Source organism: Tenrec ecaudatus, unplaced genomic scaffold (assembly GCF_050624435.1).
Source record: "Tenrec ecaudatus isolate mTenEca1 unplaced genomic scaffold, mTenEca1.hap1 Scaffold_424, whole genome shotgun sequence".
NCBI classification, from domain to species: Eukaryota; Metazoa; Chordata; class Mammalia; order Afrosoricida; family Tenrecidae; genus Tenrec; species Tenrec ecaudatus.
In genome coordinates this window covers 105,762-122,379 of record NW_027459324.1, presented here as the reverse complement: position 1 = coordinate 122,379, position 16,618 = coordinate 105,762, and the positions used below count along the sequence as shown (strand labels likewise).

At 41.6% G+C, this 16,618-nt stretch overlaps 1 pseudogene; it reads left to right on the top strand.

The window, feature by feature from the left end:
* Window positions 1–13,294: 13,294 nt before the first annotated feature.
* LOC142436580 (cyclin-dependent kinase 4-like) lies at window positions 13,295–14,366 on the top strand (annotated as a pseudogene).
* Window positions 14,367–16,618: the final 2,252 nt, after the last annotated feature.

Genomic DNA, 16,618 nt, shown 5'->3' with positions numbered 1-16,618 from the left:
TGATTGATATGTTAACTAATTTGTTAAAAATATGCAGTTGTACAGATACGTTGTTGTTGTTAGGTGACATCAAGTCAGTTCTGACATACTGCGACCCTCTGCGCCATTCTCACAATGGCTGCTGTGTTCGGCCCATTACTGCTGCCACTCTGTCCCCTCTGGCACGCTCCTTCTCCTGACCACCGGTCCAAGGTATGTCAGACGGTCACCCTTACCTCTAAGTAGCACTCTGGTCCCATTTCTTCCGAGACAGATTTGCTTTCCCTTTCAGCAGCCCATGGTGCTTCCAGTATTCTTCTTTGGCATCACAATTAACATGTATCAATTCTTCTTTGGTCTTCCATCTTCAGGGTCCAATTTCACATGCACAAGGCAATTCAAAATACCATGGCTTGAGTCAGCCACACCTTAGTCCTCAAAATGACATCCTTTCCAATACCCTAAAGAAGCCTTCTGCAGCGGATTTACCCAGTGCAATGCGTCCTCTGACCCCCTGACTGCTGCTTCTGTGAGCTTGATTGTGGACCTAAGCAAGACAAAATTCTTGGCAACTTCACTATTTTCTCCATTTATCATGACGTTACCTACGGGTGCGGTTGTGAGGATTTTGCTGTTCTTTGTATTGAGTTGTAATTCAGAAAGAAAATTGCATATTCGTCAGCAAGTGCCACAGATCCTCCTCACTTTCAGCAAACAAGGTTGTGTCATCTGCACATCTCAGGTTGTTAGTAAGCCTCCCTCCAAGCCTGACGCTGCACGTTTTCTCATGTAATCCAGCGTCTCTGATGATTTGCTCAGTAGACAGATCGAATACATATGGACATATGGTGATAGGATGCAACCCTGATGTCCACCTTTCCTGATTTAAACCACACAGCATGCCCTTATTCTATTTGCACAACTGCCTCTGGATCCATGTACAAGTTCTGCATAAACATAAGACGTGTTCTGGAATGCCCATTGTTCCCAAGGCTCTCCATAGTTTTTTTGTGATACACTCAATGAAACACAAGTAATCTTTTTTCTGATATTCTCTGCTTTTAGACAAGACACAACTGACATAAGCAAAGATATCCCTTGATCAATATCCTCTTCTGAATTGTTGGATCATCTTCAGCAACATTTTACTTCATGTGATATTAATGATATTATCTATAATTTGAGTATTCTGCTTGGTCACCTTGTTTTGGAGTGGATACAAATGTGGCTCTCTTCCATTCAGTTGTCCAGGTAGCTGTCTTCCATAGACCAATGAATGCTTCCAATACTGCATAAGCTTGTTTAAGCATTTCAACTGATATTCCATCATCTCCTGGATCCTTCTTTGGGGCTAATACCTTCAGTGCAACTTGGACTTCTTCCTTCAGTACTGCTGGTTCTTGCTCGTGTGTTGCCTCCTGAAGCAGTTGATGATGACTAGTTCTTTTTGGTACAGGGACTCTGTATATTCTTTCTTTTGATGCCTCCTGTTTAAGACAATATTTTTTCCAAAGAATTCTTCAATATTGCAACTTGAGGCTTTAATTTTTTTCTTTAGTTCTTTCAGTTTGATATCCTGAGTGCATTATTCCTTTAGATTTTATAACCCCAGGTCTTTTCACATTGCATTATAATATTTTACTTTGTCTTCTCAAGCTGCCTTTCAAATTTTCTGTTGGGCCCTTTGGTTTTAATATTTCTTCCATGTGCCTTAGCTACACTGTGATTAAGAACAAGTCTCAGAGTCTCTTCTGACACCCACATAGACACCCTCTTCTGACACCCTCTTTCCTACCTTTTTAATGACCTTTGCTTTCTTCATGAATGATGTTCTCGATGTCTTCCCACAGCTCATCAGGTCTTCTGTCATTATTGCTCAATGCCAAACCTATAATTGAGATGTGCTAAAAGTTCAGGTGGAGTGAACTCAAGATCCTATTTGGGGTGTCATGGACTCAATTTTCTTCAACTTCAACCTGAACTTAAATATGAGCAATTGATGGTCTTTTCCAATAATCAGTCCCTGGCCTCATGTTAGCTGCTGATATTGAGGTTCTCTATAGTCTTTTCCCACAGATACAGTCAACTAGATTTCTGTGTGTTCCATCTAGAGAAGTCCATGTGTAGAGTCACCATTTGTGTTGTTGAAAAAAGTATATGCTATTAAGAAGCCATTGGTCATATAAGACTCTATCATCTGATCTTTAGTTTCATTTTTTCACAAAACTCATATTTTCCAATTATTTCTTTTTCTTTGTTTCCAACTTTTACATTCCAATCACCAATAATTATGAATGCATCTTAGTTCCATTTCAGAATGATGTTGATAAAATTCTTCAATGTCTTTATCATTAGTTTTTGTGATCGCTGCATACATTTGAATAATAGTATTTATTGGATTTACTTGCCTGCAGATAAATATTACCCTATCACAGACAGCATTGCACTTCAAGATAGATCTTAAAATATCCTTTTTGATGATGAATGAGACACTATGCCTCTTGAATCTCTCATTTCCAGCATTGTAAACTATATGATTTTCTGATTCAATAAGGCCAGTATCAGTTAATTTCAGCTCACTAATACCTAGCAAATCCATCCTTAGAAGTTCTATTTCATTTTAGACAAATTCCAGTTTTCCTAGATTCATACTTGTTACATTTCATCTTCCAATTATTCTTGGTGTTTGCAAGTGTTTCTTCTCCTTTTCAGCGGCGCCTCATCAGCAAAGGAAGGTCACAAAAGCTTTACTCCAGCTGCATCACTGTGGTCCATTCTGCTCTGAGAAGGCAGTCTTCCCCAAGTACTTCAGCTATAATGTGAGGGCCGTGCCCTCTGACCTGGGAGACTCTTTCTCTGGAACTGTCTCTGACCATGTTCTGTTGATGTTAATGGGTTTTCCGTATGTGACAGTGCTGTGCTTCAATATATAAGGTATTCAGTGGTTCACTCCACAGAAGCGGACAGCATCTTCCTTCTTGATAGTCTGTGCTTAGTCAGGAAGCTCTGCTGAACTCTGTTTATTGTAGGTGACCTTGTTGGTTTTTGAAATACCACTGACATGGCTTCAAGAATCACAGCAACACAGAACCACAACAGTAGGACAAACTGACGGACAGGTGATGGAGAAAAATGTATAAGCACATAAAATATCTTCTTGAACTTACACTCTTTGTGGTTCTAAATAAGTTAATGTTTCTGATAGGTTTTGTGTCAACTTGGCTGGAGCAAGATTCCCAGTGGTTTGGTAGTTATGATTTATCATGTGATCTAACACAGTGTAGTTAACTCCATAATGGAATCTACTACGAGCAGCCAGTCTTTGAAACAAGATTAACGTGTTATGCAACATCTTTACTAAGGTCACAGATGGATGCAATGGAAAGGATGTTTCCTAGGGTGTGTGTCCTACGTCCAATATAAATGGGACATTGTGGGAAAGTTTGCTTTGCTTTCTGCTGAATCTGTCTCCTGTATCTGGCTCATCAACCTCTGGTTCTGTGGACTTGAGCCAATTTTCTGCCCTATTGCCTACTGATCCTGGGAGTATTCTGGGCCCCGTCATCTGACCTGCTGACTGTGAATTAATTTGCTTCTGCAGCCACAAGCCTGAACTACTAATCTTGGATTTGTCTGTCTCAGCAGCAACTCAGAAGACCATCATGTGGTCTTCCTACTGATCTTGGAATTACTATTCCCTGAAGCTACATGAGTCAGGAGAAACCTCTAGCCTAGCGTCTGGTTCACAGACTTGAATCCTGCTTGAACTTGGACATGCTCACGTCTATAATTGTTAGGCATTTTCTTAATATAAATACCTTTATAAGTGTCACCAGGTTTGCTTGCCTAGTGAACCCGACCTACACCAATGTTTAACAGATTAAGATTAGAAGACTTTATATTTGGGATTTCTTAATTCTTTGAAAAATCTTCCATAAGTGATTCCTTTTACAGGGATTACAAATGACTAGATATGTTTTAAATAAAGCCATATTATTTTTAAACTTTAAAAATGTCTATCCTTCAACTCTGGGACATTGGCTCCAGGTTTTCTTACTCTAATGTTCAGGGATAGTAGGCATTCAAGCAACATGAAGACTTTAATCAGGGCTTGCACAGATGCATCCGGAAAACGATAGAGGCAGAGATGAATTCAAGCAAATGTGTACTGTTCTTGAAGCCGTAATTTGGTTGAAAGTAGGTTACTTCCAGAATACAAGGTAGAAGAGCTGTTTTAACCTTAGGGGAAAGCAACTTGCTTCCATCTTACCAAGGTGAACCTAACCTATACATTTATCTTTACATAATAAATTCAGTTGCCTCCATTTTAATGTAGCCAGAGTGCATTAAACAGAAGTAAGATACACAGAGTAAAAATCTAATACATTAGATGATTCAAAGATATCTTTATTCTTTTCCAACAGCAAAAACAAATTAATTTGGTTTCTTGCTTTGGCATTTATGAATGCTAATTTAATCACACAAATTTAGACTTCCTGTGAGAGAATTTAAAACCACGTTGTGAACATCATTTTCACATAAGGTTTGTTCCTTTTTCCTGAATTAAGAGGACAAAAAATAAATAAAACTCCATGCCTGTATTAAACCCCAGGCAAAATGAGCACAGCCCTGCCATCTCCTGTTCGGTTGATTCAGGACTCTGGGGAAGCAAGTCGCCATCTGGACGAGCGTATGCATGGTCAAAGGGAGGCCGGGAGGGTGTCCTCAAGGAGACCCCAGCTGACGGAGCAGCCACCTGTTACCGAACGAGTGTAGGCACATGAGATGGTATTCATCACAACCCATCTGCTTCTCGTCTCGGGAAAGCGGGTACAGTTGACAATAGGAGAGGACTGGCGCAGGGAGGCTAAGCAGACACGTCCAGAAGCAGACCATGGCTGGACGATAAAGAAAGCAGGTGAGAAGGACAATTCGGAAAAATCCCAAGGGGAGTGGCGGCGGATTGGGAGGAGTGGGAGAGCAGGAAAGCCGTAAGAGCAGCTAACCCCAAATCAAACTCCCTGCCATCGAGGCCGTTCGGACGGGTTTCCAGCACTAAATCTACACGTCAGTAGAAACCTCATCTTACCTCCATGGAGCAGTTGGTGGTTTCAAAGTGATCACCTTGTGGCTAGCAGTCTAACCCATGCCCCAGTGGGCGGAGGGCCAGTGTCGAGGATCGGTCTCACGGCGGCAGAATGGGCTGTTCTACGGACCCATTGAACTCGAGGGCCTGGATCCCGAGATGGTGTCTGTGGCTTCAAGATAGCCAGAGAAGCGTGGAGTAATTCAACTCTGGAGTAAAGCATGAATATAAAATTCAAAGATAATTTTGTAGCCTCAATAACAAATGGTAATAATATCCAATGTTCACTAGCACTGAATAAATACTTTGCAAATGGTAACTAATTCAATCCTCTGTCATAACCCTCTGAACGAGTCCCGGTGGCATAGTGGTTACTTGTTGGGCTGCTCATCCCAAGATCAGCAGTTTGAAACCGCCAACCCCTCCTTGGGTGAAAGACAGACCTTCTACTCCTGTAAAACGTCACAGTGTCAGAGACCCACAGGAGCAGGTCTCCCCTGTCCGGTTGGGTAGCTGTGAGTCAACATCGAGCTGTGGCAGTGAGTTTGCTTTGCATTATAACTCTTTAAAATAGATATTCTTATCAATCCCCACTTGCAGAAGAGTCAGAGTAGGCTCAGTGAGTTTTAGTAACTTATTCTGAGTCGCAGAAGAAGTGGTGAGGTTGGTTCTGCGCGCCTGGCCATGACCAAGCCACTTTCCTTTCCTGCTCCCTCCCCCCTCTGAAGGCAGAAACGGGGGGGCCCTTGGTTAGAGCACCCTGATATTTGGGTTTACACAGACTGGACAGCTTCAGTGATGAAATGTGAAATAATTAGGAAGAGGGCGACAGAAGGAACTTAGGCACAGTAACGTGCTGACAACAGTGACAATGGTGAGACACTTCCCTTAGTGACTCACAGGCAACAGACATCGAAGAGACAAAAGTAGATTAATGTTGTTGATCAAGAGATCTCATGAGACTACTCCTAGAGATGCTTAGAAATAAATGTTGGAGAAATAAGATGTTTGAGATGGGGACAGGAAGGAACTGAGGCCTCACAGTGGTACAGGTAAATGTCAGCGTGCAGCAAAAGCAGGCGTGAATGTTAATGTGGCCTCATTGCTAGCAGACTGGGGAGGCCTGAGGCCACCTCGTGTGCTAGATACACGGGACTACGGGAGAGCAAAATGAGAGCAACAAAGCGTCCCCTTCAATCATGTCAAGCACAGCTGCCAATACGTTTTGCTAGGATAGTTTGTAATCTTCCAATGCCTTTTGGATCCAGGTTTAATTTTATAAATATTAACATAAATATTGAACTTTAAACATACCAGTATATTCAGGGGGCTTAGCCTTTTTGCTACGGATCATGCTCACCATGTGCCAAGTTGTCTACCTTTTTCTGCATTAGAACTGACATTTGTGAACCATGCTTGTTCTCCAGACACGGTTCGATTCAAGCCCTAAGAAGTTGGACCGTGGCCTTTTACGTGTCCCAAAGAGGTTGTTCTTCCTAGGCTTCCTGAGTAAAGTAAGATTCCAATGAGGATCAGGTGACACCAGGGGTAAAAACAGAATAACACTTTCGATCTAAGTTAATATGACTGAGTCATAGGTAACATCCCTGCTCTCCTCATCTTTTTTGGTCATCAGCTGTACCAGGAGATCCTGGGGAGAGGGGCTATAAAAGAGTCTCAAAGGACGAAGTATGAGCAGATGTCCAAGAGAACGATAAAGTAGCACGGAAAGTAAAATGTAGAGATTTATTGACGCATTTTAGCGAGCTGTAATAGAAAATGTGGAAGACCTTAGAGTACTACACTAAAAGAGAAAAGGTAAAAAGTCTTATTTTCATTCAGTTGTGTTCAGTAAATCATGTAGTTTCCATTGCTTTCAACAAGTTCAGTTCCTATAAGTTATTAGTTGTCAAGTGTAATTCATTGCATGCAAAAAAATGTTTTCCTTTACATGTGTAGAAAAATATGTCACATGTATGTAATGTTGTATTATAGTATAGCATATAATCCTATATTTTAAAGTAAAGTTATTTCATAAAAGTAATATAGTTGCTTTGTGTTTATATTTTTATCTTCATTTGAAAGGTTAACAGACTAATTCTATCAACAATCAAACAATGAAATTACATAGGGAAAAAGAATAATATGGAGAGACATCTCATGTTCTTCTAGCTTTAAAGGTAGAGGATATGATTTGAGTGGGAAAAAAATCAACTCTTTTTGTACCTGCTGCAAAAGTATAAAGAAAAAGTTGTAGAATATTATTTATCTGCTAATAGGGATTAAATTCATAATATGCATTTGGCACCTAAAATGAGCTAGGTACAGCGAAGCTACAAAGAGTAGACAATTACCTGCTATATAATTCATGAAGAAATATATATATATATATATATATATATATATATGTATATATATATATAAAACTAAAATACAAGAAAAAATAAACAAGATTCAACAGTAGGGATCAAATTGCCTATGAACAAATAAAGCACAAGACAAAATTCAACAAAAAAACAGTGCTTTATTAACACAAAGGAAGCAATAATTAATTCTAATTCAGAGTAGCATCGCTCCACAGCAGCGGCAGCATTTGACCTGAACTGTAAGGAGTGAGCAGAATGCTGATGTGCAGGGCATTGCAGAAAAGCACAGGCTGGGAGAAATGAAGAACAAATATTCCCATGCGGGAACCAGGGCAGTCCATTGATCCAAAAAGTTCCTTTAAAGAATTGTTTGATGATAACAATTTACAGTTATTTTATTAGAATAAAATATTATCTTATGTCCTTATTTTAAAAATTCTGCACATCATAACTTATTTAGTACTCCTAGAAAGAATGAATCTAAATGAAGATTCTGAGTTCAGAATCCTTTGTCTTATACTTTGTACAGCTGTTTTCCATGAATTGGAAAGGGTCAAAGTACCCCAATGTAAGAAACACAGACATTGGAAATACTATTGAAAAGAAAAGTGCATGTGTACATAAGAAATGTGATCCAGATACAAAGAGATAGATATGTATAATTGGGTAAAGTCTATGTCTTTGACTCTGAGATGCTCATCCACATTGCTGGCCAAATTCAACTCCTAATTTGACAGTAAGATGGATAATTAAAACAAAGTGAATGAGAATTGGAAGTAAAGTAATGAACGTAAGCATATACACGCCGACTTTGTGATCCTATTGGGCATCCAGATGAAAATGTTGAATAATTAATTAAAATAGATTAGAGAGTAGGAGATACTCAAATGAAGAGTTTGGGAAGCATCAAGTAAAAGTTGATATTTGTTACTGTCGCTGTTAGGTGCTATTGAGTTGGTTCTGACTCATAGCAGCCTTAACTACAACAGAAAGAAACGCCTCCCTCTTCTGCACCATCCTCACAATTGTTCTTATGTGTGTGCCCATGTTGTGGCCACTGTGTTAATCCATCTCGAGGACCTTCTTCTTTTTCACTGCCGCTCCACTTTGCCATGCAAGATGTCCTTCTCCAGGGACTGGTCTTTCCCGCTAACATGTCCAAAGTTGATAGTTCATGTAATTCCTTAGGGAGAGTGAATTCGGCTGGGTTCTCTAGAGAAGCAAAACCAATGAAGCTCGCATGCATATAGAAAGAGGTTCTTATCAAGAAGTCTCATACCATTGTAGAAGGGCATCAAGTTCAGTTCAGTTCATGAACATGGGCCAGATGTAAGCTAACCTCCAAAGCTGAAAGAGCTAATGAACAAGAAGCAAGATGATGAAACAAGAAGACCACAGACTGGTGGATGCCCAGGTGAATGAATCTGAGATCAGCCAAATGAATCCACGTTTCAAATGAATCTAATGATTGCTCCTTTGATGGGCAGGATTTTTTTAAATAGGAGGTTGATGAAGCAATGCAGGATCCAAATTCAGCAGTAAGAATAAGCTAACTTCCATCCACTGTCAACTTATACTAAGCACAGGCCACATTCTAAGTGAAACTTCCCTGAGCCATATCAAGTCTGTGACCAGATTAAGTGGTTGCACTTACAGCTACTGTCTGAAAGGTCAGCTGTTCAAAACCATAAGCCACACGGGGAGAAAGACAACGCTTTCTACTCCTGTAAAGAGTTACACTCTCAGAAACTCCCAGGAGAAGTTCTATCTTGTTCTATAGGGTTGCTAAAAGCCTGCATCCACTCCATGGAAGTGAGTTGGGCTTTTAATTTTATTCTCCCCACAGCTGCTTAAGTGCTTTGTCAAAAATTGAATCGTGGAATTGACCACACTATGTTAGATGGCATCATGGGAGAATCCTGTCCTACTCAACTTGACATAAACCTAACTAGCACAGAGACTACATAAGAGAAAATGACTACAGACAAATCCCAGGAAGCACAGAGTGGAGGAGTTAATAGGGAAAAAGTCACAGGCAGCAATAGCTAACGGTGACTCAGGGGTGGGTGGTGCCGTCTAACTATAAGCAAAGAGAAGAGGACATAAGCTGACTGAAAAGGGGAGAGAGTGTGTCAACTATCAAGCAGCAAAGCATAAGAAAAACTGAAATAGGCCAATTGAACTCATCAATTAAGAGGTAATTTCGTTGAGAAATCTGAGTAAAATAGTGAACAAATTCAAGAGTATGTTATTCCAAAAATATGAAAACTAGATAATTATTTATAGCAAATCCTAAAAAAATGGCTTTCATTTACCTCCTTGGAATGCACTGCTAAACCAAAAATAGTAAGTAGCTAAAATGACATCCCCTGACTTCAAACAAGAAAGACGTATCAAAAGCACTGTGGCAATGAACTTAGAAAGTGGGTTCAAAGAGATACATTCAAAAGTATATTGATTGCAGATTGGTTCATAGTTTTAATGGAAGTAAATCAGTAGAAGACTATATAAATAAACTATAGTCTGTTCAACAATAGCATATAGTTGGGAAAATTAATGAACTTGTTCAACACTTATCAACAAAGATATATCACAAAACAGTGTAGATTACAAAAAGAAATTTCAAATGATTCATATATATGAATGATTTCAAAAATGTCTTCAATGTGTTATCAATATTCATTTTTTCATAAATATAGAGTATGGTGGTAACATTTGAATAAGTACATGAATCTGAGAAAATGCAAGCCTGTAACAATCAGGACAGAAAATCAAACAGATTAAAAATACTATGTTAATCAGGGTATATTCCACAAAATCTAGGGAATGTTTCAAATGAAGAGGATTAAATACAGAGAATTAGCTCATTGATGTTAGTAATCTAAGAGAGGAAAACCAGGCTAAACCAGAGCTTAATAAATACAGAAAAGAGAAGTGGCCATTAACTGAAATAGAGGTCAAATTGGGAGCTGTTAGATAAAGGTAGGGGACAAAAGAAACCCCAGATCTCAAATATCATTGGTAAAGACACATTTATTATTTCTTAAACAGGACAACAAAGGAAACAATTCATCCCGATGAAGGAGACCATGAGTGGGAGGTCGTAATGATGCCTAAGGATTTGTAAGAAAATATGAGTGAGCATCAACTTCATGGTAGTGAGCTTGCCTGCTTAAGCAGGACATGGGAGTACAGGGCAAATGGACACAAAAGCATGATTGGCAACACATCAATACATCTGCAGGTGGGAATACAGAAGCAGCAGTAAGACCATGATTGGGAAGCATGCAAAATGCTAGACAGAATTGCTTTTGAGGGCCTCTGACCAGGACGCTCAGAGTATGACTCATGACCATGAGACTCTAGTACCCCATTACACCAAAGACACAGCTAGGAAAGCCCTTGAGGGAAGGCCTTCCCCCTGTTCCTTGGCTAGGGGAGTGTAGGAATTCACTTTCAATGTACCCTGGGAGGAGCCCTGGTAGCTTGGTGGTTATGCCTTGGACTGAGATTTTTCTCAAAACCACCAGCAATTCCTAGGGAGGAAGATAGGACTTTCTATTCTTGTAAACAGATAGTCTTTGGAACTCAAAATGGCAGTTCAACCCTTTCCCTGTATGGTCACTATGAGTCTACACCTACTGGATGGCAGTGAGTTTGATTTTGTGATAATGTACTTTGTCTCAGAGCAAAGATATATACTTTGCTAGTTAAAGGTCAGAAAGAAATTCAATGGCACCTTAATCTCCCTAGAGACTCAGATGGAGTTGGGGCTTTCACTGTAATGGTAGCCTTCTGAAACCCTAGTGCTCAAAATTTAAGCTCTATACACCTACGCTTATACCTCTCTCCATAGCGTTGTTTCCTAGATCATTCCTGTGTTTCCTTTTACCTTCCTCCTGCCCCACCATCATGCTCACCCTTCTTTTTCCTCTTAGTAATTCCTCTCAGCTAGATTGCTGTTGCTCCAAACCCTGCAGGATCTCTATGTCCTTCTCATTGCTGATTTTAATTCCCTAGTTGTTCCCCTCTCTATGGTGTGGTTTGCTCACTGCTCCCTTCCCCTGCCTCCTTCTCTCCCCCACTTAGCCCACCCAAGTCCTTCCTGAACTATCAGTCCTGTTGCTTTCTCCTCGAACTTTCTTCCCATGCCTATCTTATATATGTAGGCAAACCAACAATATCAGAGACCAAACAAAGAGAAAAAAAATTGAATAAAAAGATAAAAGGAAAAAGATAATAGTAATTAGCAAAAAAGAAACCAAAAAAATACATGATTCCAGGTCTGTCTGTTGACCTTTATGACTATTTCCCCTTTGGTCCTGGGGGAATTCCAGGATCTGCCCCTCCTAGCCTGAAGTCTATTTGAGGGGCTCCTAAACAGACTTCGGGCCTCTGCTCAAGTCCTCCCTCAATACGAGAACACTTTGTTCTAACAACCTGGCACCCTGTGATGCTCACTCTCCCAGCGCAATCACTGAAAACAAAATGCGTGCGTAAGCAAATGTGGCGAAGAAAGGAGACCCAAACCCATCTGTAGACAATGGGACATGCCCTTACAGAGGGTCACAAGGAAGGGATGCGGCAACCAGGGCGCAGTATAGCACCCATGAAACACACAATATTCCTCCGGTTCCTTGAGCCTTCCTCACCCCCCACTATCATGACCCCAGTCCTTCCTTTCACTGCAGCCTAGACCAGAGTATGTGCACAAGTACAGATGAGAGGTAAAAGCTCAGAACAAAAGGAATCCAGTAACAGAAATGAGAGTAGCAATACCAGGATGGTAGAGAGAAGGCAGGGAAAGCAGGGAAGGAAGGGGGAACCAGTTGCAATGATCAACACATAGACACACACGAGGGGGACTGTGGTAGTTACATAATCTGGTGTCAAGGGGTGGAGTCTAGCCTGTCAATCAGGCAGTAGCTTGATGACCTCATTTGGAGATGCTAAGGAGATAAATAGTTCACTGGTGGCGGTGGCGGGACTCATGCTCACTCCCTGTGAGACTTTTCTGAGAAGCCGCATGGACCTACCCTGATGCAACCAGAACCCTGGGAGCTGCAGAAGCCACATGGAGACCCCTGCCAGCGCTAAGATGCTTACAATGCCACTGGATCCACAAGACTTTCTACCCACTGGCCTGTGATCTTCCTGCATTCTATGTCATTGCATGTGTTTTGTGAGTCAGAAGAGGGCATTATAGATTGGTACCAGACATATGGACTAATATTGGGCTTATGGACTTGATGTGGACTGGGCTACAATGTTTCCTCACTGTTCAATTATTCTTGTATATAAAGCTCTTTCCTATATATACATGAGTGTCTATGAATTTGTTTCTCTAGTCTACCCAGACGAACACAGGAACGAACTACAGAAACCATGGGGAAAGGGAGACAGTGGTTGGTGTAAGATATAAAAATAACAATAATGTATAATTTATCAAGGGATCATGAGGGTGGGGTTGGTGAAGAGGAGTCCATACCAAGGGTTCAATAGAAAGTGAATGTTTAGAAAATAATGATGAAAACATATATACAAATATACTTTATATAATTGATGTATGGATTGTTATAAGAGTTGTAAGAGCCCCCCGATAGAATGATCTTTCAATTTAAAATGTTTTAATTAAAACTTTAATATGGAGCAAGTTACAAGGTAAATTTAAGGGGAGTGGCAAATGAAGAGTTCTATTTTGTACATGGTAAGTTTCAATATATGAAACATCAAATTCGAGTTGCCAAATGAAGAAATCGATGTCTGGCATTTGTCCAAGGGCTTACCATGGATAAATGTGGCCATCTCTGTGCATAGATATTAAAGTCAAGACAATGGATAGGATTACTCCTAAGATGTCTAGATGGAGAAAGTAGCCACAGGTAGAGTGCGAGAGCACCCCAAGATTGGGGAAATCTCAGAGGGCATGAGCTATCAAAGAAGTTCATGAAAAGCAGATGAGGGAGTAGGCAGAATATTAAGAACTTGTTATGAAAAAGCAAGGAAAGAAAGTACTGCAAGAAGGAGGAATTAATCAACTGAATACAACTCCCCTTGATGTGATTGAACGATTGAACTGTTCGATTGTATGATATGAGAATTGTGTGCCAATAAAAGTGTTGGGCGCGTGGGAGACTCCTAAGAGGTAAACTGAGATGGAAACAGAGATGTAACCACTGCTTTTTGTGACTTGAGCGGTCGTTTGTGTCAAAGGATTGCTGAGAAGAAAGGCCTGAATGAACAGAACAGAAAGGGATGCACAACTCAGGAGGTAGCTTTGCTTAAGAATAGGCCCCTCACCAGGTTTGCCCTCGGAGAACTTCGAGGGTCTGATGGGGCAGTTTCTCAGAGGCCTTGATGTCCTGCGTGCCAATTGCAACCTGAGGCCGGAGAACATTCTGGTGACAAGTAATGGGACGGTCAAGCCGGCTGCCTTTGGCGTGACCAGAATCTCCAGCTCCCAGATGGCCCTTACACCTGTGGCTGTTACACTCTGGTGCAGGGCTCCCAAAGTCCCTCCGCAAGCTGCATAAGCAACTCCGGTGGCCACAAGCAGTGCTGGCTGATCTCTGCAGAGATGGTTTGTCGGAAGCCTCTCTTCTGTGCACTCTGAAGCTGACCAGCTAGGCAACAATTTTTATCTGTTCGGCTTGCCCCCAGAGGAAGCCTGGCCCGAGACGTATCTCTGCCCCGGGAGCCTTTTCCCCCAAAGGGCCCTGCCCAGAGGAGTCAGTGGTCCCCGAGGTGGAGAGTTCGGAGCACAGCTGCTGCTGGAAATGCTGGTTTTTAACCCACAAAAACGAATCTCTGTCTTCCGGGCCCTGAAGGACCCTTATCTAGATAAGGGAGAAGGATTAGGCATTGGAGTGGCTGGACCGGGACGAAGACCCAGAGATGGAAGAGAACCTACCAATTCCCTTCCTCTGGACACTTGAGTGGAGAGGACCGCGCCCCCTCCTCACTGAGGAGGCATGCTGTGCCTTAGCCTCTGCGCTCATCTCTGTGGCTTGTAGCTACCCCTCCCCTCAGCTTTTGACAGAGAATATTTTCCTGCCTTAATGATACACCTCTTCCCCTCCTTTAGAGACATATTCTCCTTTCTACCTCCTCCCCCAATTTTCCTACCCCAGGGGCTCTGCACTGTCTTCCCTTCGCACCTACTTTGATACAGGAAAAAAGCAAACAAACAGGGAAGTATGGTCTCTTAAAAATGAGGGGGGGTATGGGGGGGAGAATAGGGCTCCAGCTCCAGCTGTGATTGGAGAGGCAAGGACTGATGAAGAGAGAGTTCTGGTCACGGTTCAAAGAGAGTTAAATTGAAGATGTTGATTCCGTGCATAGTAATTATTTGGGAGCCATTTATTTAGAACGGAAGTAGCATATTCAGAACTGCGTGTTGAACTGGTTCTGGTAGAAACGAGCCTGGAGACGGCAAGCGTGCGCGCAAGAGAGGCAGTTGCCCCAAGCCCTGGCACACTCACGGAGTTCTGGCCGTTGTCAGTGAGCCATTTCTGTGAACGCAGTCTCGCCTTTGCCAAGTAGAACTCTGCAGACCTTGCAGAAGCAAAATGCCAGGCCTTTTCCTCTCCAGATGTATTCCAACCACTGCCCTTTGTTTTGTGGCCAAGCACAGGACCATTTGTGCCACCAAGAAATGGGATATTTCTAGGACAGTTTACTTTTAAAAGAAATTCACGTTCTCCGTCATGAGTAGGGACAGAGAAGCAAAAGGACTAGTTCAGGAACCGGGAACTGGAAGCGATGTTTGTACCTCATTGCATGGATAATTTTGTTCAGCGGGATCAGGACAAAGCTCTTCCTTACGATACGGCATTTAATGATGTCCTAAACGCCAACTTTTCCAAAATACTGCACCATGCCATCCCCTCTGAGATGACCCCCTACTCCCCTGGGTGCTCTCCCTCACTATTTCCTGGTGGAAATTTGGTAATCGCTCGCATAGTTCTATGACCCTAATTACACAAATGATGGGAAGTAGCTGGGATATAAGCAAAGGCTATAGAAAAGTTAATTCGTTGTCAATATTTTCAAAAGCAGAAACGTGTGGCTCCCGTGGGGCTGAGTGACTGCGTGGCAGCAAGTGGGCTGTCGGAAGGCACCCCCTCGTTCATGCCATGACATTCCCTTCTCTGATCCACATAGAGAGTGGGTATGAGTCAGAATTGACTCGATGGCCATGAGTTTGGTTTGAGACTTTAAATTTTCCTTATAAACTTTGATGTACTCTCTATTATAATCCACGTGTCTCCGAATTCTCTATCACTGGAGATGGTCCACAGAATTGGTGGGCTAGAAATTTAACAGAATTGGGTTTAACTGGGGGCAAATCGAACTTCAAAGTCTTAGGCTAAAATATTGACCGTTCTCTCCCTTTCTTTAGCCTTCATTCTTTTGATCATTTTCTGCTCTCTAAAGTTGTTTTCTAAAAACACTCATTGTAAGAGCTTGCTGCTGGATTTGGATTTCACAGACTCTTTCGATTGTTGTTTATAGCTGTGTCTTTTGCTTTTTTTTGCGTTATTTCTGTGTCACTGACTAAAATCTCCTAACCTGCTTTATGAGACCCTTCATGATGCATCTGCTGCCTACTGCTTCAGCTTCACCACTTTCCATTACTCTCTACTTTCCTTCCCACACTGACTCCCTCCACTTTCCCACCCGCAATACATCATGCAGAGAGAGAGAGATCAATTCCAGAAACAATAAATTATTGCAACTGATAGCAGATTACTACATAACCTACATTTCCCTACATTCTGGTAGGGAAATTTTTTATTGCCGTCCTATTAAAAACTCCCTGCTAAAATTAATTTTTCTTTTAAACAAACAAAGAAGCAAAAACTAAGTAACAAATTGTTATGGAGCTGATTATAGTTCATCGGTATCCTGCAGAAAGTTGATGAAACTATAAAGCTTTAGAGGAGCAGACAGCCTCATCTTTCTCCTGTGGGGCAGCTGGTGAGTTAGAACTGCCTACTTTGGGGTTAGTAGCTCAAAACCTCACTCATGGCACTGCAGGGGCTCCTGCTCATCAGCATCTGTACATGCAGTCCCTAGAACACTGGATTATAAACTCAGATGCAATCTACTCTTGTCTCATAACAACCCTATATGGGATTTCTGTACGTCTTTATAAAAGCAGGGAACCTCATTCCCCGCCCCCCCC